General features: G+C 42.2%; 1 protein-coding gene and 1 pseudogene across 1 annotated transcript in view; both read left to right on the top strand.

Annotated features, from left to right (window-relative positions):
• LOC124554841 (ephrin-B1) overlaps positions 1-25,037 on the top strand; it is a 555,113-nt gene that overhangs the window by 34,727 nt on the left and 495,349 nt on the right. The gene's annotated exons all lie outside the window — the stretch shown is intronic.
• Positions 6,026-6,143, top strand: LOC124557339 (annotated as a pseudogene).

The following is a 25,037-nucleotide window of genomic DNA, read 5'->3' as shown; positions in this document are numbered from 1 at the left end:
AGTCGAGGGTGGCGTGGGCTCCCCAGCTGCTCCAGGTAGGCACAAACAGGTTTCCACCCCCGCCTGCGCAGGTAGGGACAAGCTGACACGTTGTCCCGAACATGCCGCTCACACGGCATTCCGCCACGGCCATCACCTTCCCGGCTCTCTTACACCTTACCGGCCCGGCTCTTTTGTCTTAGCTACCACGTTTTCTTCCGATCATAAGCGACAGATAAGGATTGGCCTATTTTTTCAAAAAAATTACAGTACAAATTTTATTACGATATATGTTCTCGCTCACGTAATAGCCTCACATCTCCGAAATAGCGTTAATCTTTGCTCTCCATATCTTAGGAAGTACAAATACTTTCATGAATTTTGAAGATTTAAAAAAATGTATTAATGGCATTTGGACGTCCTCAGCATTATTTACAACACTGAAGTGCGTAACAGCCTACAATCGTTTGAATTAAACGTGATAGAACTACCAATGCAACAATAATTAACAATTACAGTTTCTTGAAGTTAGGTAAGTGTTGAATTTGGCAACTGGTGTTTTGCCCAACATACGTGCTTAACGTGGACTAATCTGGCTGGTTGTGCATACCTCAGTGACAACGTGAATGTCCATTGATGATATATGTTGAAAACAAATTTTTCAGACGTTCGTCTACACACCAGTAAAGCAACGTACCATCTATTTTTAACATAAAAGCGCATAAGTAATCTGAAAATGAATTCCATAAAAGATACGAGTACGAAGCAGATAACAATGCTTTGTAAATACATTAACAAAAAACCAAATTTTGGCTGCTTTCTTCTGAATGTAACAGCTACGATTATCTCAAAATAACGATTTTTAACAAAACAGCATTAAAATTTGTGGTGTTTCAACGCTATTGAGCAAGTCTGAAGTATCCGTTTGTATTAGTTTTAAAATTGGTCTCTCATTCATCTCTCTCAATTCTTCATCTACCAGCGGTACTCATACACTTCATTCTCAGATCAAATATTGATGCTGACGTTAATACTAGCATAAACTGCCACGAATCACGATTAATTCTCTTCAGATATTTATTATTCCACGACTCATCTTCAAGCCTCAGCAGGCTCGTAGGCAAGTGATGGCACATAAATGGTGGTTATATTTAAACTTTCGTTACCGGAGAGGGCCGACATGAAAAACGAATCATCGTAAGATAATGAAAATTTGTGAAAAGTTTTGTAAGGGCACGCGGAAGAGAAATAACGAATAAACATGCAAAAAAATGTTCAAATGTGTGTGAAATCTTATGGGACTTAACTGCTAAGGTCATAAGTCCCTAAGCTTACGCACTACTTAACCTAAATTATCCTAAGGACAAAAACACACACCCATGCCCTAGGGAGGACTCGAACCTCCGGCGGGACCAGCCGCACAGTCCATGACTGCAGCGCCTTGGACCGCTCGGCTAATCCCGCGCGACAACGGATAAACCAGTGAAAGAAACACATTTTAATTTTCACATGAAAGCGTAACGTTTGTTGATTGCGTACCATGTTTACGTTTCATGTTACAAACGTTGTTCTATGTGACGACCATCTGCATTCACGACAGTCTGGAACCGCGATACCATTTCACGATTGTTGGCAACAGTTTTTAAACGGTGGACCATGGAATGTTCAGCTGTCGTGGCACCTCGTGCACTGCTTCAAGATTGCGACCAGCGTTCTCAGCTTTGGCAACAGTAACTGCTTCAACACTTTCTAGCGGAACTGGCCGTCTGCCTCTCGCAGTAGCAATTCCCAACTCGCCAGTTAATGCGAACTTCCGAATCATGTTCTTCAACCCCGATGCGGAAAGAGGACGTCTCCGTATTCATTTAATGCGTCGGTACCCGCGAAGAGGAGCAGCGCTATTGCTATTCTTTTGATATAATAGCTTGTTCAGCACGATGTTGGCTGTCTGCAGCAGTGATGAATATTGGAACTTGTGTTTCAACACTACGTCGCCGTACCAGTACCGACACCTAGCGGCAAGTCGTAACACTAACTCTGCTAACAATGCAAATCGCGCAGTGCCCCGTCTGAACATCACCCCTGTTAAGTTCGGTAGCCATACGGTAAATAGTTTTCTGACTACATTGGTCCAAGTAACGAAAGTTTAAATATAATCACCGTGTGTACGATTCTCCATGCAGATCTTTGCTCATACAGTATACGTAATTAAGTTATACACCAGTGTGAACAATAGCGTTCCGAAAACACATGGTTTACTCTCTTTAAATTAAGTTTTGTAAATTCGTCCGACTGAAACCCTGCTGTAACTTTTGCGATGAGCTCTACGTGGTTTACGATACCAAATACTGTAAATTTACTTCCTGACGATGAGCCATTTTAAGCTTGAAAGCTAGTTCTTGCGAAAAATAAATATCTCAAGGGAATAAATGGTACCTGGTTCCAGTTCCTGATAGTATTATCCGCAGTTTACTTGACAATTGCACCTCTCAGTGAATCCATAATGGAGAAGATAAATACTGTCACATACATAGAATTTCATTATGTGTACTATCTCTATCGATCTCTTTCTCTATGACAAGTTACTATGGCGAAAAATTTTCGGTTTTAATATAATAATCACGGCGTGTAATATCGGTCAAGCCATGAACTGAACGGCGTTAGGATAAGCTTTAACGATCTTCCTGAAATTTCAACTCTGGCTGAACAATTGACGAAATGACGTCAAATATTAGTGAGGCAGCGTATTACTAATTGCAAAACAGGCATGTAACTGGCGGCTAGCACCATTAAATTTCTGTTCCAGAGCCGTTGATGTCGGCGTTAATGCTCAGTGCGTATTGTTAAAAATCAAAATACAGGGTGATTCAAAAAGAATACCACAACTTTAGGAATTTAAAGAGCCGTTGATGTCGGCGTTAATGCTCAGTGCGTATTGTTAAAAATCAAAATACAGGGTGATTCAAAAAGAATACCACAACTTTAGGAATTTAAAACTCTGCAACGACAAAAGGCAGAGCTAAGCACTATCTGTCGGCGAATTAAGGGAGCTATAAAGTTTCATTTAGTTGTACATTTGTTCGCTTGAGGCGCTGTTGACTAGGCGTCAGCGTCAGTTGATGCTAAGATGGCGACCGCTCAACAGAAAGCTTTTTGTGTTATTGAGTACGGCAGAAGTGAATCGACGACAGTTGTTCAGCGTGCATTTCGAACGAAGTATGGTGTTAAACCTCCTGATAGGTGGTGTATTAAACGTCCGTAACTACCTGAACGTCGACTACCCGAGGCGATGGATCGGCCGCCAGGCAGCCCGTCACAGAGCACTTCATCACTGGCCTCCAAGAAGCCCTGGTCTTACCCCCTGCGATTTTTTCTTATGGGGGTATGTTAAGGATATGGTGTTTCGGCCACCTCTCCCAGCCACCATTGATGATTTGAAACGAGAAATAACAGCAGCTATCCAAACTGTTACGCCTGATATGCTACAGAGAGTGTGGAACGAGTTGGAGTATCGGGTTGATATTGTTCGTGTGTCTGGAGGGGGCCATATTGAACATCTCTGAAGTTTTTGAGTGAAAAAAACCTTTTTAAATAATCTTTGTAATGATCTATAACAGAAGGTTATATTATGTTTCTTTCATTAAATACACATTTTTAAAGTTGTGGTATTCTTTTTGAATCACCCTGTACTTCAACGAGTAGACAGCCCATCCTATTTTTGGAAATAAAACAATGCGTATGACATTTGTATAAGTGAAGGCAGTGAAAATGGATTACTACAAAGGAGACGAGACACATTTTCAGTTATGAAGACTGAGGTAGAAGGACAGCATTTTCATTTATTAAAAGCGAGTCACTCCCCTTGACACGAACAAAACGTAAGCTTTAATAGCCCTTAATTCTGAGTTGTGCGGTTCACGTCTTTGAACGGGGAGTCGAAATTCGTCACAAAAATTGAAGATACCTACACGTGTCGTAGTTATATTCGCTCTCAAAAGGAATCATTTCGAATGGTTGGTGCGTAAGTGGATATATTTCAGTCTGTCTCGATTATTTCTGGCTACATTGTAAGAATTCAGAGTTGGTGGTATCTGGTGCTCCATTTTGACTATAGCCGGGCTTGGCGGCGCGCGGGGTAGCCGCGCAGTCATAGGCGCCTTGTTACGGTCCGTGCGGCTCTCCCCGTGGGAGGTTCGAGTCCTCACTCGGGCATGGGTGTGTGTGTTGTCCGTAGCGCAAGGTAGTTTAGGTTAGCTTAAGTAGTGTGTGGGCTTAGGGACCGATGACCTCAGCAGTTTGGTCCCATAAGACCTTACCACAAATTTCCAATTTTTTCCAGGCTTGACAATGACAATACAGAATTTTCTAACTTAAATTTATTATTTTACGATTATGGCAGGTATTCCGTGTTGTTCAATATTTTTCATTATTCTTTTAAATTTCGCGAAAATACAATTTGTACGAGTTAAAAGTGCCATGCAACTTTCCTTAGCTAACTTACACCAGTCGTAAACAATCTCTGGCTTGTGCTGCTGTGTAGTGTAACCATAGAGCGGAGATGAATTTCGGCACCTAATAAAAACTTCGTAATTGTATTTTTATGAATTTTAATGGGAATGCAATAATATATTTATAATTAAAATTGTCTCCGTTTCAGTAAGAGGTCTATCAGCTTCAGAATGTTATGCCCAGATATTTAAATTTTCCTGTCAGTCAAATAATAGATTTGCATCTACATTTTACCATTAAACTGCTCGTGGTAAAATAAAAGTTTTCTCTGTATATTGTGACACCCCACAAGCTGCCATCAGGGAGAATAGCTCAATCATCACGGCTGTCTTACGACCGTACGTTTCAAACAAGTTAACCACTGTGTTTCAGGGGAAAATTCAAAGTACTTCGATCACTCCAGCATTACAAGACATATGAAATCAGATTGACCCCTCAGCCTTGCGCAGAGTTTGTGTAGTGTTGCAGCGAATCTGGAACACACAATCTATGGAAGAAAACGATTAGCATTTGGTGGGCGAGGAAAAAACTCTAGTCACGAGAACCGCCGTATATACGGTAAACGTCAACCATGTTTTGCGACCAGATTGGAAATTTTTCCCTGACATTAAGCGCATTGCATTTGCCTGGCTTGTTGGACACACAATTTTTTTCTCGACAGACTCAAGGGCACTGATATACAGTAATTTACCGACTGTTTGCCATTGCAAAGCTGGAACCATACATCTCACCTAGGAACACTATACGAATCTCCAGTGCACAATAATCTGTGTGTGGCTCTCGAAACAGATTGATGATGATGATGAAGTCCCATACTTCGTGATAGAGCGTAGGGGAACGATGCGGGAGACCCGCACCGCCGTACTAGGCAAGGTCCAAAAGGAGGTGGTTTGCCATTGCCTTCCTCCGACCGTAATGGGGATAAATGATGATGATGAAGACGACACAACAACACCCAGTCATCTCGAGGCAGGAAAAATCCCTGACCCCGCCGGGAATCAAACCCTGGACTCCGTGCTCGGGAAGCGAGAACGCTACCGCGAGACAAGAAAGGAAAATGAGGATGAAAAGTACACATTAGTCAGTAACATAATCACTTAATGAACAAAACGTATGAGAAAATCATTTTAAGTTACAAAGAAAAAGACTGAAAATGCACACTGCTTTGAGACCACATATCAGACTGTAAAAAGAGACAAATGATCATTTGGTGTATCTTAGTGTTTTCCTGTTTTTAAAATTTTATTAAAGGCAAGCGGAGGATGTGATTTTTTTGCATATGCATAAACGTTTTTAAAACCATTTAATTCGTGTATTTCAGTTCAATAAAAGATTTATATGAAAAAATCAGTAACCAATCAAGGAGAAAAATGTTACACATAGATCAAGGTTTGACCCGTTTTGGTTTACAGCTATGTTTGGATGTAAATTATACATCTGCATTATCATCCCCCCCCCCCCCGTCCGGAACAACAAATTACATGTCCTACACTTTTACGTCTATTGTTTCGAATTTCGTTTAAGTCTGTGATAGTGCGGCAACGGCCTTGCCGCAGTGGATACACCGGTTCCCGTGAGATCACCGAAGTTAAGCGCTGTCGGGCGTGGCCAGCACTTGGATGGGTGACCCTCCGGGCCGCCGTGCGCTGTTGCCATTTGTCGGGGTGCACTCAGCCTCGTGATGCCAACTGAGGAACTGTTCGACAAATAGTAACGGCTCCGGTCAAAGAAAACCATCATAACGACCGGCAGTGCGGTGTGCTGACCACACGCCCCTCATATCCGCATCCTCAACTGAGGATGAGACGACGGTCGGATGGTCCCGATGGGCCACTTGTGGCCTGAAGGCGGAGTGCTTCTTCTGACAATATATATAAATGACCTAGTAGATAGTGTCGGAAGTTCCATGCGGCTTTTCGCGGATGATGCTGTAGTATACAGAGAAGTTGCAGCATTAGGAAATTGTAGCGAAATGCAGGAAGATCTGCAGCGGATAGGCACTTGGTGCAGGGAGTGGTAACTGACCATTAACATAGACAAATGTAATGTATTGCGAATACATAGAAAGAAGGATCCTTTATTGTATGATTATATGATAGCGGAACAAACACTGGTAGCAGTTACTTCTGTAAAATATCTGGGAGTATGCGTGCGGAACGATTTGAAGTGGAATGATCATATAAAATTAATTGTTGATAAGGCGGTTACCAGGTTGAGATTCATTGGGAGAGTCCTTAGAAAATGTAGTCCATCAACAAAGGAGGTGGCTTACAAAACACTCGTTCGACCTATACTTGAGTATTGCTCATCAGTGTGGGATCCGTACCAGATCGGGTTGACGGAGGAGATAGAGGAGATCCAAAGAAGAGCGGCGCGTTTCGTCACAGGGTTATTTGGTAACCGTGATAGCGTTACAGAGATGTTTAGCAAACTCCAGTGGCAGACTCTGCAAGAGAGGCGCTCTGCATCGCGGTATAGCTTGTTGTCCAGGTTTCGAGAGGGTGCGTTTCTGGATGAGGTATCGAATGTATCGCTTCCCCCTCCTTATACCTCCCGAGGAGATTACGAATGTAAAATTAGAGAGATTCGAGCGCGCACGGAGGCTTTCAGACAGTCGTTCTTCCCGCGAACCATACGCGACTGGAACAGAAAAGGGAGGTAATGACAGTGGCACGTAAAGTGCCCTCCGCCACACACCGTTGGGTGACTTGCGGAGTATAAATGTAGATGTAGATGTAGATAGTGCCGTACGTGAAATGAGGCTTTTCGATCGCAGCTCTATTTTGAGGACTATGGTTAGAAGAGGTCGGCGTGACTTGGTTAAAAGATTTATAAGAGACTTCATTTAGAATGCTTTAGCATAACTACAGAGAATCCAATCAGGGTACATGGATCACGTTCTGAAGCATACTGCTACTAATTACGACTTGATCCTTGTACGGTGGCTCCCTCGCGCTGTTCGCATCAGCATCTATTATAAGGAACTGGGGCAAGTTGCCTGAAGTTGAACTTCATCCCAGAATGAACATGTCTGTTTATTTTCTCGCTTCCTGCGTGCTCATTCTGCAAAGCAGACACATTCAAAGCTTGCTCACCCCAAGCAAATATACAAGAAATCAGTCCACTGTAAAATGTTAGCTGCACCAGTGACAAGGTTTGCAACTAGTCTGTCAACAGTGGATTTGCAAAAATAAATTCTCACGGCAGAATGAACAGAAGTCGTTCCCATTAACATGTCTACACACAGTTGGAGCAAGCTTTCCTCTGTGTTCATAATTGTTAGACATTTATGTGGTTGTCGGAGAGCTGTGTGCAAAGGTAACATCCTCAATGCGAAGTTAAATCTCATCACGAAAGAGTACTAATTGAATTTAACGCTCAGTCATTAGGTTTTGTTTGCTCTTATTGTAGGGACTGCAAGAAAGCTTATGCATCTGTCCAATGTCAGTGCACTTAAATCAAAAAATGGCTCTACGCACTATGGGACTTAACATCTGAGGTCATCAGTCCACTAGACTTAGAACTACTTAAACCTAACTAAGCTAAGGACATCACACACACCCATGCCCGAGGCAGGATTCGAACCTGCGACCGTAGCGGTTGCGCGGTTCCAGACTGTGTAGCGCCTAGAACCGCTCGGCCACTCCAGCCGGCGCGCTTAAATCATTTGAGCTACTGAGTACATAAGAAGTTAGATTCTTAGTTCTCTACAGTTCTTAAGAAGAAACTCCGTATATCGGTTTTGACAATAATTGGTAAAAGCTTGCGATTACAACAGTTTCAAACAAGTATGAAATACAAATTCGAGAACTGTATTGTGTACAAAAACATTTGACGTGAATCATTCAATTTTTTTCACGCCAAGTTTATGTAATTGCTGGATCATCCTGGAAGGGATTGTTTTATGCAGTTTTGTAGCAGAATTCTCTGTATATTACGACAAAAAAGCAAACTAGGTAAGCTAGAACTCGATGCTGTTTACACTGAGGTCATTAGCCACCCATGATTATCATGTTTAAAAAAGAAATAGTTTGAATAGGTTGCGACCTCTTTGCAGGAACCATCTGGGCATGCACCTCAGATGATTTAAAGGAAAATACGAGAAACTCAAATCAAGATGAACCAACTGAGATGAGAACAACACCTGTTCCGAGTAAAAATCCACTGTAATTACCAATTCTTCACCTCGTTCAGTTCACGTTACATTTTGAACAGCGGACGGAAGCAAGAATACAATACATTTTTATTTGCTACAACTTCGGCGTGCCTGACATTGGGATGGCGCCGTTGTTATGCAAAACAGAGGTCGACTGGTATGTGTGCCATTGCTGCATGTGACTTTTGTATGCATTAATACTATACATTGGCTTCGAATTTCATGGTGAATTTAGGACACAAATGAGAAAGAAAAGAAATCAGTTATGTTAAGTAAATACTGTTTATCAGTAACATCTGTAGAGACGTTGGGATTTCAGGATAATGTACCAACTGTGTAATCAAATGAAAAAAAAGAAACAATAATTATTGGACAAACTTGAAGCGTGATTCGCAAAGAAGACTATTTCTATTCGACATACTTGGTATCATTTCATTCCTGCCTGTTTCAAAAACAAATGGATGAATCATTTCATACAGAACATCTGCTTTTTCTATTGTTAATTAAGAAGGAGGAAAATTATTTTATGTGTGTTAGTAGCACGCCTCCAACTCCCACTTTGCAAGAATTTCCACTGTGTGAAAATAGATGCAAGGGACCGTACATTTTCACTAACTTTAAAGCGTATACATCATAATGCTGTGCCTAACCCGTAGATGAACGTCGTGCTTTAAACGGAAGAGAGTTTCGAGATCGTATATTCAGCTGTGAATAGTGTGCAAATAAATTTGCTGTATATATAGTATGGAATATTAGACTTGCCAGAAGACATACTGAAAACGTCCTTAGCATTTGGTGTACAATCGGCACTAGTTTCTCAGGTGATAAAGAAGTTCTTCGGCGATCAGTTTCTGAGTACCACAGTCCAATCCTGTTGAGTGTTACTTCAGAATGAGAGGATATGCTAATTAGAAAAGCTTCCAGATTTCGCTTTCACTGGCAGCGAACCCTGCGTCTAGTCATTCTTCTTTGTTTCTTAATTTTTTGTTCGTCTGAGAATGTTCTTTTTATTTGATTTCGTCCAGAATTTAGCAACAGATTTGTATATGTCTGCAAGACGGATAAATGGCAGCATAAATTCTGTTCCACGTACATTCTATTGAAATACAGGTTCTCTGTTGGTTTATCACTTTTTAACTAATGTTTGTTCGAAATATATTCCTTTTATGTTCATTTGTTTGCTAGCTGATCTCCAGCGTAAAATTATCCTCTGTGCGGTTAAGAAAGTCTCACATTGCATGTCTTCATTAATGTCTTTCGTTGTTGCCAATATTTCACGTTCCTAAAATAAAAAAAAATGTGCAAACTATGAATATAATACTAGCAGCGAAATCCATAACTAAAATGAGTACAAGAGGGAATGAGTACAAAAGGGAATCAGATATCTCAGTAAATGTGTTTACAACAACTTATCTGTACCTACTAAGCGTCTTATGGGTAATGTGGTAGAGCTTACGGCTGAATTAAAGATCTATATTTTAGGTAACTCCTCCTACTCTACTGAAGTGTATTTTCACTGAAATACTCAAAATCTGGTGTTTATGTTATTTTGAAATGAATATTAGCGGTGTAATACAATAATATTACTTACGGTACCACTACCTGATCCTTCCAACGTTGTTCCACTCGCGAATAGTGCGTGGGAAAAATGATTGTCGGTAAGTCCCATACTGCTCAGAGCCATTTGAACCATTTTGTATGTGTGTGTGTGTGTGGGGGGGGGGGGGGCGGGGGGGAAGTAATATGTTGTCCGACTCCTCCTGAAAAGTGGTGTCCAGAAATTTCAATAGTTAATTCCTCAGTCATGCACAACGCCTCTCTTGGAAATTTCAATACTAAATCTCTCCGTGATCCACAAAGCCTCTCTTGTAACGTCTACCTGTGGAGTTTGTTAGGATCTCAGTAACGCTCTCTCGCCAGTTCAAAAATGGCTCTGAGCACTACGGGACTTAACAACTGAGGTCATCAGTCCCCTAGACTTAGAACTACTTAAACCTAACTAAGGACATCACACACATCCATGCACGAGGCAGGATTCTAATCTGTGACCGTAGCGGTCGCGCGATTCCAGACTGAAGCGCCTAGAACCGCTCGACCACAACGGCCTGCTCTCGCCAGCTAAACGATCTCGTCACGAAACACGCCGCTCTTCGGTGGGTCTTCTCTATCTCCTCTATCAGTCCTACCTAATTGGGATCCCAGATAGATGAACAATACTCGAGAATCAGGCCAACAAGCGCCTTATAAGCAACTTCTTTCGTGGGTGAATGTGAGTCTGGTGTCTGCTTTTCCCACCATCTGTTTTATTTGGCCATTCCACTTAAGGTCGCTCTGGATAGTTACGCCTAGATATTTTAGGGCAGACGCTGTCTGCAGCTGTTTGTAATCAATAGTGTATCTGTACGGTTGTGGAGTTATTCTGTTTTTATCATTCCCTCGGGAGTAATCATTTTATTAATTTCCTGAAAGTAGCAAATCTAAGATCTATGATTCAAAGAGTTGGTTTAAAGGACCGTAACAGTAACTCGCGTCGAATCAATACGTTTGTGACAAACTCCGATGATATAGGGATTTGAAAAATGCTGGGAGGTTTGTTATATCCGCTCCGGGTGCCGGCATGTGGACGCAGGCCGATTCGAGGCCGACGTCCTCGGCGCGCCGTGTCACGTGGTCAGCCTAAAGCACTCGCACGCCTCACCGCAAAAATTCAATCGCCGCATGAGCTTCCGGCTGCAATTACTGTTTCGCCATCGCACATTTTCTCTCTTGAGCTGTTGTACGAGGCCTAGCAGGGTGATGGCATGCGCACTGCGGCACAGCTGACCACTTCGCGGCGCACTTGCTTATTCGCCACAGGACTGCGAGCTGCAGCAGCTGACGTGGACACTGTTCCTATAGGAAACCGCCCTGTTATCCAGTTGCCTCTCCCCCTGCTGTGGAATGTTATCGAGTCGTGACTAGACATCCGCAGCAGTAGCTAATTCAGGACGCAAAAATTGTTCTTTTTTAAAAAAAATTACATTACAGTAGACGTACGACGTGAATCCCACGGCGAGGGATATGGAAGGAAATAAAATAGCTACATTTTATTTAGTCGCTGAAGGTAATGTATTATTGTATTACACTGCTAATATTCATTTGAAAATAACATAAACATCAGATTTTGAGAATTTCAGCGAAAATACACTTCAGTGGAGTAGAAGGAGTTACCTAAAATATAGATCCTTAATTCAGTCGTAAACTCTACCACATTACCCATAAGACGCTTAGTACGCATAGGTAAGTTGTTGTATACACATTTACGGAGGTATCTGACTCCCTTTTGTACTAATGATTCTTGAGCTCATTTTAGTTATGGATTTCGCTGCTAGTTCAAAATGGTTCAAATGGCTCTGAGCCCTATGGGACTTAACATCTGAGATGAGTCACCTAGACTTAGAACTACTTAAACCTAACTAACCTAAGGACAGCACACACATCCATGCCCGAGGCAGGATTCGAACCTGCGACCGTAGCAGCAACGCAGTTCCAGACTGAAGCGCCTAGAACCGCTCGGCCACAATGGCCGGCTCGCTGCTAATATTATATTCATAGTTTGCACAATTTTTTAATTTTAGAAACGTGAAATATCGGCAGCAACAAAGGGCATTAATGAATACATGCAATGTGAATCAGTTGCCTAAATACCAATATTTCGGGGAGGCCTCTGTGGGATGTTCTAGAGCTAATATCCTGAAAATACTTTCCTTGTAAGTTGACTTTCCCCCAAGAAAATTCCTTAACTCACTGGCGAATGGAAATATGCAGAATAAACTAGTTTCTACAGTTTTAAATCACCAATAGCATATATCCTACATACTGCAAATGTAGCTAAAGCAAAGGGCTTCATTCTAGTGATTTGCCAGTTAGGGTTCTGGGTACATGTTGTCTCAAAAGTTAAACAAACTCTGCTTTTTTAAAAAATTAAAAACCATTCAAAAGCCAAGACCGTATAGAATGTTTCTTTATTTAAGACATTCGGTTTCAACTCTCTTTGCTGACATCTTCATGTCTTAAGCATCCTTTTGTTGTAAAACACGTTCATTTTACGCTGCACCTCACACACAACGTATTTTACAACAAAAAGATGTTTAAGACATAAAGATGACAGCAAAGAAACCTGTTGTCTTAAATAAAGAAATATTTTATGCGATGTCGGCTTTTGAATGGTTTTTAACAATTAAAACAGATCGCCCTTCGAGACTCTCAAATTGCGAAAATTTAATCTGCTTCTTTTATTTCAGTGTTGCAGTAGACTTTTTATAGCTTGTGGAAAATTTGGGAATTTGTAGTAAGGTCCTGTGGAACCAAACTGCTGAGCTCATCGGTCCCTAAGCCTACACACTACTTAATCGAACTTAAACTTACTTACGCTATGGACAACACACACACCCTTGCCCGAGAGAGGACTCTCGCGCGGCTAAATTGTGGAATTCTACTATATAGGGTGGTCAAAAACAGTCTGAAAAGCTTGTAAGGGTGTGGCAGGGCAGGTTGTGCTGTGAAATAATTGTTAGCCGGCCGCGGTGGCCGAGCGGTTCTAGGCGCTTGAGTCCGGAAACGCGCAACCGCTACTGTCGTAGGTACGAATCCTGCCTCGAGCATGGATGTGTGTGATGTCCTTAGGTTAGTTAGGTTTAAGTAGTTCTAAGTTCTAAAGGGCTGATGACCTTAGATGTTAAGTCCTCAAACCACGTAACCGCATCTTACTAAAGCATTATTCTTAAAGAGTGCCTTAACGGACATACTCCTGTATGCAGAGTTAATTCTACTTTCTCCACTTTTTTCTCAGTGTCTGCGAACAAACAGTTTTCTTGTTGGCCTTAGAGTAAAAAGATTTTTTCTTTTTAACGGGTCGTATGTAACACTCCTCCCATCATCGTTCACGAACATAGTCACGAGAAGAAACCTAAACATACCTTGTACTTAGCTTTTTGGATCCATGCTCTCGATCATTTGTGATTGTCACTCACAAATTGCGTGACTACCACACTCTATGTCTACTTCACAGACTCCTCGTCGCGCAAGCACCCCAGTACCTTGCTTCAGAGATTAAAAACCTGTCATGCCATCATAATAGAAACACGAGGTCACTCTTATTTGGTATCCTAACTGTGCCCACTCACAAGACAAAAACTTTTGCAAACTCCTTCTCAGTTGCCGCTGTCCGCCTCTGGAACAAACTGCCCCTTACCTTGCGCAAAATTCAATCTCCTTCTGTTTTTAAGAAGATGTTGAAGCATTTCCTACTATCATCCTCATAAAGTTCTCCACAAAATTAATGTACCAGGCCAATCCTCTCATCTGTCAAATAGCAAAGCTAGCGTCTCCTATCTCGCTCCTGAGATGCCTTCCCCTTCATATATCTCTATTAGCCAGGCAATCTTCTCTTCCTTTATATTTCCTTAATTATGTTTCATCATGTCTATTCTTCTCCTCCCTTCACCATGAGTCTCCCTCATACTCCCTGCTGCCAGCACTCCTATCTAAAATTTGTCTCTTCAATAATGTCTAATTATAACAGTACTTATGATCTACGAATATAAACTCTATATGTATGTATTTTTCCAGGTGTACCTTTCTAATTGTTTATTTCACTTTTTGTACTAGATGTAGTTTAACATGCCTACTAAAACGTATGAATGTAAAATAAGTAGAATGCCTGGTTAGATGTAAGAGAGGGCCTGATGGCCCTAATCTTGCCAGGTTAAATAAATCAATAAATAAATAAGTAAATAAAATAAATAGTGCTCAGAGCCATTTGAACCATTTTTGAAATAAATGTTAAGGAAAAAATCGATACGTTGCGCCGTTTCCGATTTAATCTAGCTTTGAAGTTAGACGATCAGATCATCGCGCTCGCAAATTCAAGCAGCCCGCCAGAGACAGTGTCGTCAAACTTGTTCTTCGTTTGATTTCCTCAAATAGAACAAACGTAGCTTAAATTTATGACTTCCAAGCTTAAATTTATGACTTCCTAAAAAGGCTCATTTTAACTGGTAATGAGCGTTTAAACTAGTTCTACTCGTGTACGTGCCTGAATTTTACTCGCGCAACACCTGATTAAATCGGAAACAGCGCTACGTATGAGTATTTTTCTTAAGAGTCATTTCCCATATTTCACAGCACAACCTCCACTACAATACCCTTACAAGCTTTTCAGACTTTTTCTGGCCACCCTGTATAGCGACTGAAAAATTTATTTTACAAGATAAGATCTTTTAAGAAACATTCATAAATTAATCTTTCAAGTCCTGCCTGTGCCAACGATGTGGGCATCCTTCAATTCGAAATAATGTTCCTGTCCCCTGTCTTTATCAAAAGTGATAGAAAACAACAGTTATTTTGCCTGTGGTAGACCACGCCCATGATTCTAGGCGCTGCATAAGTAGTGTCTGAATTTATGTGTGCTGCAAACTGATAGTAGAAACTTATTGCGTACAATATGCTTCGAGATAACAGACGTGCTTTTGTTGCTGAAGCGTGCAGCGAAGCTCTGAAATTGCCAGCAGTCACCAGTTACAGCTCAAAGCGTTTTTGCCCTCCCGTGTTTCAGTTCCAGTTTAGACTATTTCTGTGACTGGCGTGCGTATTTTGTTTAGTTCGGAAACAGGCGGACGTGACGCCGCCAGCTCTTTTTGTATCGCTAAGCACGTGACAAACAGCCGCGAGAAGCACACACGAGACAGCCAGAAGCCAACACGGTAGCTTAGCGCAAGGGTCGCACTGTTCAGGCAGCCTCATCTGTCATTCACACGTTTCGTTCACAATGAATATGTGAGCCATGATTGATGTAGAAAAATTCATTAATTCGTTCCTCGCGACTACGTGACTCGAGATGTGTGTGCGCGAGAAAAAGGGCCTCTGACCGTTTTTTTATTTATTTTTTAATTTGTGCGATTTCGGCACCTCAAAACAGCTAAACGATATAAGAAGACTACAGTGCACCCGCGCCAGTATTATTGGATACAGCGACTGTCATACACTGTACAAGGTCAGCCTTATTAGCCCAAATTCTTAAAGCGACATGCCTGGTTCTTTCCCAGAGATGCCCTCATGATGTTTTCTGACGTATACCACACCTACCGAAGAAAACATCGCGTTGCGCTGTGCAACAAGTCCTCATTCCCCAATCCCGCTAAAAAGTTTTCTGACCTTCTTTCTTTAATATCTAGCGGAGTGGCGCAATGCTGAAAACACTAGATCCATATTCGGGAGGAGCGGGATTTGAATTCCCCTGTGGACATCCATGTCTATATTTTTCGTGGTTTCCCAAAATTGATTAAGAAGAGAATCCCTGGATTATTCGTTCGCAAAGTATACATACGATTTCTTTTGTGTCCTTGCTCTATGTAGGTAGGCTCTGAGCACTATGGGACTTAACATCTATGGTCATCAGTCCCCTAGAACTTAGAACTACTTAAACCTAACTAACCTAAGGACACCACACACATCCATGCCCGAGGCAGGATTCGAACCTGCGACCGTAGCAGTCGCGCTGTTCCGGACTGAGCGCCTAGAACCGCGAGACCACCGCGGCCGGCTCCTTGCTCTATCCTAGCTTGTGCTGTCACCAGTGACCTCGACATCTGCGGAACATTGAACACTAGTATTCCCATCTTCTTTATTTATTGATCTTGCTGCCTATAAGATTAGATAAAACGTTCAAAGAAGTTGCATTTCTGTACTGATTCCGAAGTTTTACAATAAACTATCCACGGTTCACCTTTTCTTAATGAGAAGCTATGGCATGCAAATCTTACATCATAAAAGACGAAATTTTAAAGTGCACCGTGCATCAGATGTACAAATACGGTGAGATAAGTCAATTATGAATAATATGTAAGGTGTATAATAAACGCTGTGCTTAGCAGTAACGCGCTATGATTCATTCATAGACTTACTATAACCCGCTGTGTTAAATCGCGCTGAACAGCTCGAATTATTGCTGCTAGAAGATGTTACAGCGCAAAGCAGTTTGAAACTTTCCTGGCAAGAGTTGCCGCTGTTGGACCACAGTTAATTTAGACACTGTGCTTGCTGTAATACAGTGCAACCTTCTGCCTGGATTCCACGTAAGTTTAAATGCCCTTTCTCCGATTTTTGTGCAGAAAGCATTATTTGGGAACATTTCTCGTGAATGCCGTGCTGCTAGTGAAGGCAATACAGTTTTTAAAGTGGATGCAAATAAATGGATATGGTAGAAACGGCCTTTGCTGTTATCGTGGATTCATCTGGCTATGTAATTAAAACTGAAACACGTTCCATCATCGGAACATCGTTAATTAGAAGAGAATATAGCTCTAATAAAGGGTCAAAAAGTAATTCGTCTGAGTTCGCTGGTGATACCACTGCGAATTTAGCTGTTACCTTTCTCCTGTGTAAGTCGAGTCAAGTATCGTATAGTGCTCTTCGGAAATTATTATCTCTAAAGAGCCAATTTGTTGTTATCGAATGGATTTACTAGCATATTCTTTTTTTAGAAAAACAATTCGTATATCAGTAATTTTTCACCGTATTTACTGTTGAACCTACGCATTATCACTCACCTTGTACAATGAAACATTACATACTCTTTTTCTCTGCGACTTACTACACCGTGCCTCAGTGACGAAACTTATAAGATACAAACTCTGCTGAATAAACCTGTCTCTGCCCTGCTGGGTTCACGAAAAAGATATAATGAACAGCGTGATATGTCACAACTGAAGATAAAATTGATGTCGAAGTGATTAACGAAATAACATTAGAACAAATACCTATTCGTATACTACGTCACTTCGTGCGTTTCTTTTTCTAAGAACATTAAGTGTCGGAGTGGCACAAGGCTGTAATCATCACGCCTGCACTGGAAGTGTAGCTGTTATATTGACAGCTCGGCGAACTTCCGCAGACCTTCGAGCTACAATAAACAACTAAAACAATGGGCATCCTCTGGCTTCGCCGATCATCTTGGCAACAAGACCAACCAGCCCACTTCGCTCCATGAACCGGCCCACGGTTCATTTTAGAATTTTATTTCTGCTGTTCAGTAAGTAGCATTAATACCTTTGTAGGAACACTTATCAGTCCAGTCAATAGGTTTTTACATTAAAATCAGTTGCGTACTGCAACAATATCCACTAATTATACACTATTTACTCGTGTCCTTTACATTGACAGCAGAAGAGCGCTCATTGAAATTGAAAGATGTTGTCTTCATACGAGAAAAATTTTATTTGTCCAGATCGCAATAAATACGTACATAGACGACTAGTTTCGGAAGTTTAAATTGCCATCTTCAGATTATCTACACACATGAACCATTGTGCCATTCCATGTACTACATTGGCTTCTACCCATGGACACATATGGGAGCAAATCGTTGAAGAAGACGCACCAGTGCAACGTGATATATGTCACAGCTGAAGATAAAATTGATGTCGAATTGATTAACGAAATAACATTAGAACAAATACCTATTCGTATACTACGTGTAAAAACCACCCTTGGGCTAAACATTCTGCCGTCAGCTGTCAGTACAGAGACACCAAACAACATCCCATGCCGGCCGGTCCAGCCGAGTGGTTCTAGGCGCTACAGTCTGGAACCGCGCGCCGCTACGTCGCAGGTTCGAATCCTGCCTCGGGCATGGATCTGTGTGATGTCCTTAGGTTTAAGTTGTTCTAAGTTCTAGGGGACTGATGATCTCAGATGTTAAGTCTCATAGTGCTCAGAGCCATTTGAACCAATATCCCGTGAACCAAATGTATTTTAACATAATTTTTTTTAGCACAAGAATGATTTTATCGTATGATATATGACGTTACACTGGTGTGTCTTCTTCAAGGAGCTGCTCCGAAATATATTTATGACTAGATGACAGCCGGCCGCGGTGGTCTAGTGGTTCTAGGCGCGCAGTCCGGAACCGCGGGACTGCTACGGTCGCAGGTTCGAATCCTGCCTCGGGCATGGATGTGTGTGATGTCTTTAGGTTAGTTAGGTTTAAGTAGTTCTAAGTTCTAGGGGACTGATGACCACAGAAGTTAAGTCCCATAGTGCTCAGAGCCATTTGAACCATTTGAACTAGATGACAGTTCACTTCTTGGTTCAATGGTTCAAATGGCTCTGAGCACTATGGGACTTAACTGCTGAGGTCATCAGTCCCCTAGAACTTAGAACTACTTAAACCTAACTAACCTAAGGACATCACAAACATCCATGCCCGAGGCAGGATTCGAACCTGCGACCGTAGCGGTCACGCGGTTCCAAACTGAAGCGCTTAGAACCGCACGGCCACACCGGCCGGCTCACTTCTTGGAGATGTACAGTGGTTGATATATGAAGGGCTTATTTCAATAGCGGTACAAGTCCATTTTTGTTCATTCTGAGATACAGAACCCTAAAGTTAAATGAACGCTGAAAAATCTGCAGTTGAGATATCAGAAATATTCCAGTATATATCTGCAGTTGAGATACCAGAAATATTCAAGTATATATTCTTGAATATTTCTGATATCTCAACTGCAGATTTTTCAGCGCTCATTAATCTTTAGGACTCTTTATCTCAGAATGAACAAAAATGGACTTGTACCACTATTGAAATAAGCCCTTTATATGTAGATGATTTGAAGTTGGCAATTAAAATTGTCGAAACCACTCGTCTATATATGTATTTATTGCGTCTGAGCTAATAAAAAGTCTCTAATAAGAAGATTACAGTTTAAGTATTTCATGTCTTTGATTATTTCATGTCTCAAGGCGAAATTTTACTTTGAGTAAAAAAAGTCGAGAAGAAAAGATGACAAGGTTGAACTCTGTTTTTCTTTCGGATAGACAATCTCACGCGGTTATATCATGAAACCTTCTGGCGGGAATGATATTTTTAACTTTTTTGCTGCCTTTAACTACGAAATTTTAATGATAATGTTGAACTTCAAAAAGTTCGTAAAGTATGATTTTGCCTCGGTTGTCTGTTTGGTCACAAAATATTTATTTCCATGCACTAGGTTGAAGCATATCGCACCCCGGCGAGAACAGTGACACAAAAATGCAGTACTTGAGAAAACTTGACTATTCTATAAAACTTATATTGAAATAGCATAAGCTTCCTTTTAAATTTCAAGTAAGTATGCCGGCAGTAAATTCCATTATACTATTCGTGCGCGTTGAGGAATTCCACACGTATGTTTCAGACATAAATTAAAAATTGCCGTTTTATGACTTGTGTCACTTTTCTTGCCGGGGTGCGATATCGTTGCCCGAATGCATTGTTTATGCCCCTTTACACGTTTGAAGGGCTGAAAGAGAAATGATCGGATTTGAGAGTGCAGTGGTGGGTCCAGTGCAGGAACTGGCGAAATGTGCGCCTGGCAAACTCGCCGATTGTTGGCCGCGGAGGCTTAGCGAGCGCCCCTTGTTTCGAGCTTAATAGCGTGCGCCACGGCTATCGGTCATTCATTGAGGAGCAGGCGAGTGAAATTGGTCACGGTGGTGGCTGGCCGCTGGTGATAACGGGCTAGATAATGTGCCTATCAACGCGCCCTTTCCCGGCGGGAGACACTTAGGTTCGGCTCAGTCTCACTGCGCGCCAAAAGGAGAAACCAAATAGTTTCTTTCACTGCTTTAATTACACGAGTTATTATACGGACGTACTATTATCAAGTGTATAAAGAGACGTTTCACATTTACATGTGATTAATGAATCAGGCATCGGGTCAGTTACTAAACGGTTACGGGCAGCGGCTCATTCAGGAAACGTTTATCCTTGTAATAACACGTACTCTTTGTAATCCGAAGCACTCACCAAAAAAAGATTCACAAAAAGAGAAAGAAGAATGCGAGGAGAGTGAGCATTAGGGCGCAGTTTTTACTGACGGCTCGTAAATACCCCCGCTGTTCTATTCGGCAGCCTGTGCCGTTTTGTTTATTCATTCGGAGCACCTGAATCGTATTCGAGTGTAAAAGTCTGAACGCTAGAACGTATTGCCGTCAAGAAAATTTGAAGTAGAATCGCCAATTCGTTATGCTTTCCGTCCTTCCTTAGTTGCTACTATACTCTAAAAGATGTAGTCCGTCTATGCAGATAAATAATAGCTGTTTGTTTTGTGCCGTAAGCATTCGTAAAGCATCTTCAGTACCCTGTAATACATGTTTCTTCATGAATATAATAGCTGCGTTATATAATTGTTAAATGCCGCCAAGTCGTCAAATTTGTGGTGTCTAGGAAACCTGCTTTCTCGGATCGCTAGTCAACATTCAAACAAATCGTATTAATGAGTTTTATTGTAAAATGAGAAAATACAATACTTAACTTTGTGTTACACAGATGTGTTGCAAGCAAAGGGCGACAGACAAAATAAGAAATCTCTTCAGTACCGATTTTGCCCTAAGCAAACTAAATGTTCAAATGTGTGTGAAATCTTATGGGACTGAACTGCTAAGGTCATCAGTCCCTAAGCTTACACACTACTTAACCTAAATTATCCTAAGCAAACTAACTGTGGAAAATTTCAGCAAATGGTTCTGAGCACTATGGACTTAACTTCTGAGGTCATCAGTCCCCTAGAACTTAGAACTACTTAAACCTAACGAACCTAAGGACATCACACACATCCATGCCCGAGGCAGGATTCGAACCTGAGACCGTAGCGGTCGCGCGGTTCCAGGCTGTAGCGCCTAGAACCGCTCGGCCACCCCGGCCGGCAAAGTTTTGACAAATAAGGGACTTTTAACTACCATTGGAAAAGGGTTTCATGGATGCCCAGCTTCATATCTGTATTGTCCGAAGCTAACTTATTAATAACGAATAAGAGACTCCGTTTTCATATTACCTGATTGCAAATATCGTTTCATTTGTTTTAAAGTACTTATTAACTGGATAATTTGTGTACAGCACTGTCATAGATAGTAACAGTGATCATTACAATAGTCCATTATCTCTGCCTGTCATACAAGCTGACTTTTCTAAACAAATATGCTTGCCTATTGCTACTACGACCTAACGTGCATATAGAGTACGAAGTGCAATTAAAATCTCAAACTACAGTTAATTGCTATTGTGGCCTTAGTTATATACCAGGTAAGAAGCGAACACTATGTTAGAACCTACAAATTTCGCATTTCTTTTCTTCTTTCTATTTTATATTCCTCTTTCTCACTGAACTTCTCTTCAACGACAGGTAAACATGACGGTTGAAAGTTAGAAATTAAAAGCAATAGTGCAAGGAAATGTATGTACAAAGGCTGTATCACAAAATTCATGAGGATTATTTCACGTCGTTGTACGGTTCTAGGCGCTACAGTCTGGAGCCGAGCGACCGCTACGGTCGCAGGTTCGAATCCTGCCTCGGGCATGGCTGTGTGTGGTGTCCTTAGGTTAGTTAGGTTTAATTAGTTCTGAGTTCTAGGCAACTGATGACCTCAGAAGTTAAGTCGCATAGTTCTCAGAGCCATTTGAACCATTTCACGTCGTTCGGTTCATTTTTAAATATGTTTATTTTCTACATCAGTACAACTACCTTTATCCTATCTACGACACTTACCCCAAATACTGTCATTACTTTAAACTGTAAAAGTGCGACGATTTCGCGTGGATCCCCTGGTTGGAAATAATTGACTAATAGGCTAGAGTTAAACACTACACAAATCACGAATTGTAAAAATTAGTGCAGACGATTTCCTCTTCTGACGTCAGTTGCTAGTGCACACCGGTTTAGTCAGTCTCGAAATGTCACTGCTGTGGTTCGGTGTCTTCATACCTTGGAACTGAGAGATGAATGCCCGTCTCTCGGAAGCAAATTGTCTAACAAGGAAACTTCCCATCGCATAGATATTTAGCAGTAAGGTGGCCTATCGGATAGCTCGTCAGAAGCTGAACACAAATCAGGCATGCAAACAGGAAGAAGGTGTACTGAACTGCGTGAAAAAGAAGAAAAATTTAAGCAGTTAACGGTCTGAATTTGTCAGTGTTGAGTAATGTTGATGATCATCGTGTCGTGTTTGTTTGGTCAGGCTGTTGGACTGCCGGGTTCAAATCTCACTCGATCCCTCATTATCTTTTTTCCCCCTTCACAAAAGTACAAATTTTCCGGCTGATCATTCACGTTTCTGTTCGCCATTTGTTTATGTGTCCTGGCGTAATATCAGTTTGTAACAGCGATTTGTAACGAAGGGACATCCAGACGTAAGTACCTCCTATTTGTTCTACACAGGTACCACATGTTATGACTCCTGCATTCCGTTTTACAAGTTTTGAGTCTTGAATTCCTTTGTTGTAACATAGGTCACACCCGTTTATTTGTCGTTTTCATTCCTATGCGGCATCTCCCCTGCTGTCACTATTCAACACATTTACTTGCGACGGTAATATATGCTTACCACATGACTCGTATTGTTTCAAATGGCTCTGAGCGCTATTGGACTTAACATTTGAGGTTATCAGTCCCCTAGAACTTAGAGCTACTTAAACCTAACTAACCTAAGGACATCACATACATCCATGCCCGAGGCAGGATTCGTACCTGCGACAGTAGCAGTCGCGCGGTTCCGGGCTGAAGTGCCTAGAACCGCTCGGCCACAGCGGCCGCCCACGCCCGGGTTCCCAGGTTCGATTCCCGGCGGGGTCAGGGATTTTCTCTGCCTCGTGATGACTGGGTGTTGTGTGCTGTGCCGGCCGGACTGGCCGTGCGGTTCTGTGCGCTACAGTCTGGAACCGATCGGCCGCTACGGTCGCAGGTTCGAATCCTGCCGCGGGCATGGATGTGTGTGATGTCCTTAGGTTAGTTAGGTTTAAGTAGTTCTAAGTTCTAGGCGACTGATGACCTCAGAAATTGAGTCCCATAGTGCTCAGTGCCATTTGAACCATTTTTTGTTGTGTGCTGTCCTTAGGTTAGTTAGGTTTAAGTAGTTCTAAGTTCTAGAGGACTGATGACCGTAGATGTCAAGTCCCATAGTGCTCAGAGCCATTTGAACCAACCCACAGCGGCCGCCTGACCCGTATTCTATGATGAATAGTGAGAGCAGGTGAGATGTCGCATAGACCTCTCACAGAAATGAAAACAAAAAAATAAACGGGTTGAACTATGTTACTACGAAGGAAATCAAGAGTCGAAACTTCCGAAACGGAACGGAAGAGGGATAACGTGGTACATGTGTAGAACAAATAGAAAGTAAGTACGCCTGAAAGTTCAAATGTTCAAATGCGTGTAAAATTTTATGGGATTTAACTGCTAAGGTCATCAGTCCGTAAGCTCACACACTACTTAACCTAAATTATCCTAGGGACAAACACACACAGCCATGCCCGAGGGAGGACTCGAACCTCCGTCTGAAAGTCCCTTCGTTACATGTCGCTGTTGCAAAGTGATATTACGCCACGACACTGACAGAAATTTAAATACAGCGAACGGACACGTCAGTGACCGGACGGAAAGATCGTAATTTTGTGAAAAAAAAAGGAATGAGGGAGATTTGAACCCGGTTCTCGCATGTCGGTGCCCAACACCGTGACCACAGAACCACGACGCGACAGTTATTAAATTTGGATCGTCACTGTTTCTTTTTTCTCCTTTTTCTCACAGTTTAGTGCACCTTCTTCATGTTTTCATGCCTGATTTGTGTTTAGTTTTTGACGGGCTATCCAATGGGGCAACTTACCATTAAATGGGAGGGGGGTACAATGGGGAGTTCCCTCGTAAGAATGGTAGAAATTTTAACTCTGTTGTAAATGGGAAACACTTCTAAACGGTTGTCTTTCTTTATTCGAACTGTACATATTATCAAATCCACAAACGTTTATTGACTTGTAACCTGTGCAGTGGCCAGGAATATTCTCCGCTTACCAGCAACAACAGATTCTTCCGAATTATCCCGTGTCGGAACTGACCGAACAAGGAGGCCTTTCCGCGCTGTTCATTCGGACGTACGGTGCCATAACCATTGTGCGGGTGCCCCAATTTGCCGCGCGGCTATCGGGCGCGCTGCGCAGCCACGGGGAACGACGCTTCACACGCGGTGGCGGACCATTCTCTTCCTGATTTACATGTTCATTGTGCCGGTCAGCAGCGCCCTTTCCGAAATGAAGGGGAGCGCTGGCCCGAGTAAATGGATAAAATGCGGCACTTTTTGTGGCGGCGGCCGGCGGCTAATGAAGTCGCCGCAAGACGGCGTCGGGCCGACGGCCACGTATTGTGATCCGCGCATTCCGATTGCGCGCGTTGTGTGACAGGTTATCGGCGGCGCACAGAACGCCGCTGTCCGCTCATTTACACAGGCCGGTCGGAGTGACGCCTGCCGGAAGGCGCTGACGAAAGCGTCCATTCTGCCCGCCGGCGCGTGGCGGCTCGCCAGCTTCTGCCGTCTGTCGTCGCCGGCT

This window comes from Schistocerca americana, chromosome X (assembly GCF_021461395.2).
Source record: "Schistocerca americana isolate TAMUIC-IGC-003095 chromosome X, iqSchAmer2.1, whole genome shotgun sequence".
NCBI classification, from domain to species: Eukaryota; Metazoa; Arthropoda; class Insecta; order Orthoptera; family Acrididae; genus Schistocerca; species Schistocerca americana.
Note: the sequence above shows the minus strand (reverse complement) of the source record. Positions and strands in the feature narration are given on the sequence as shown.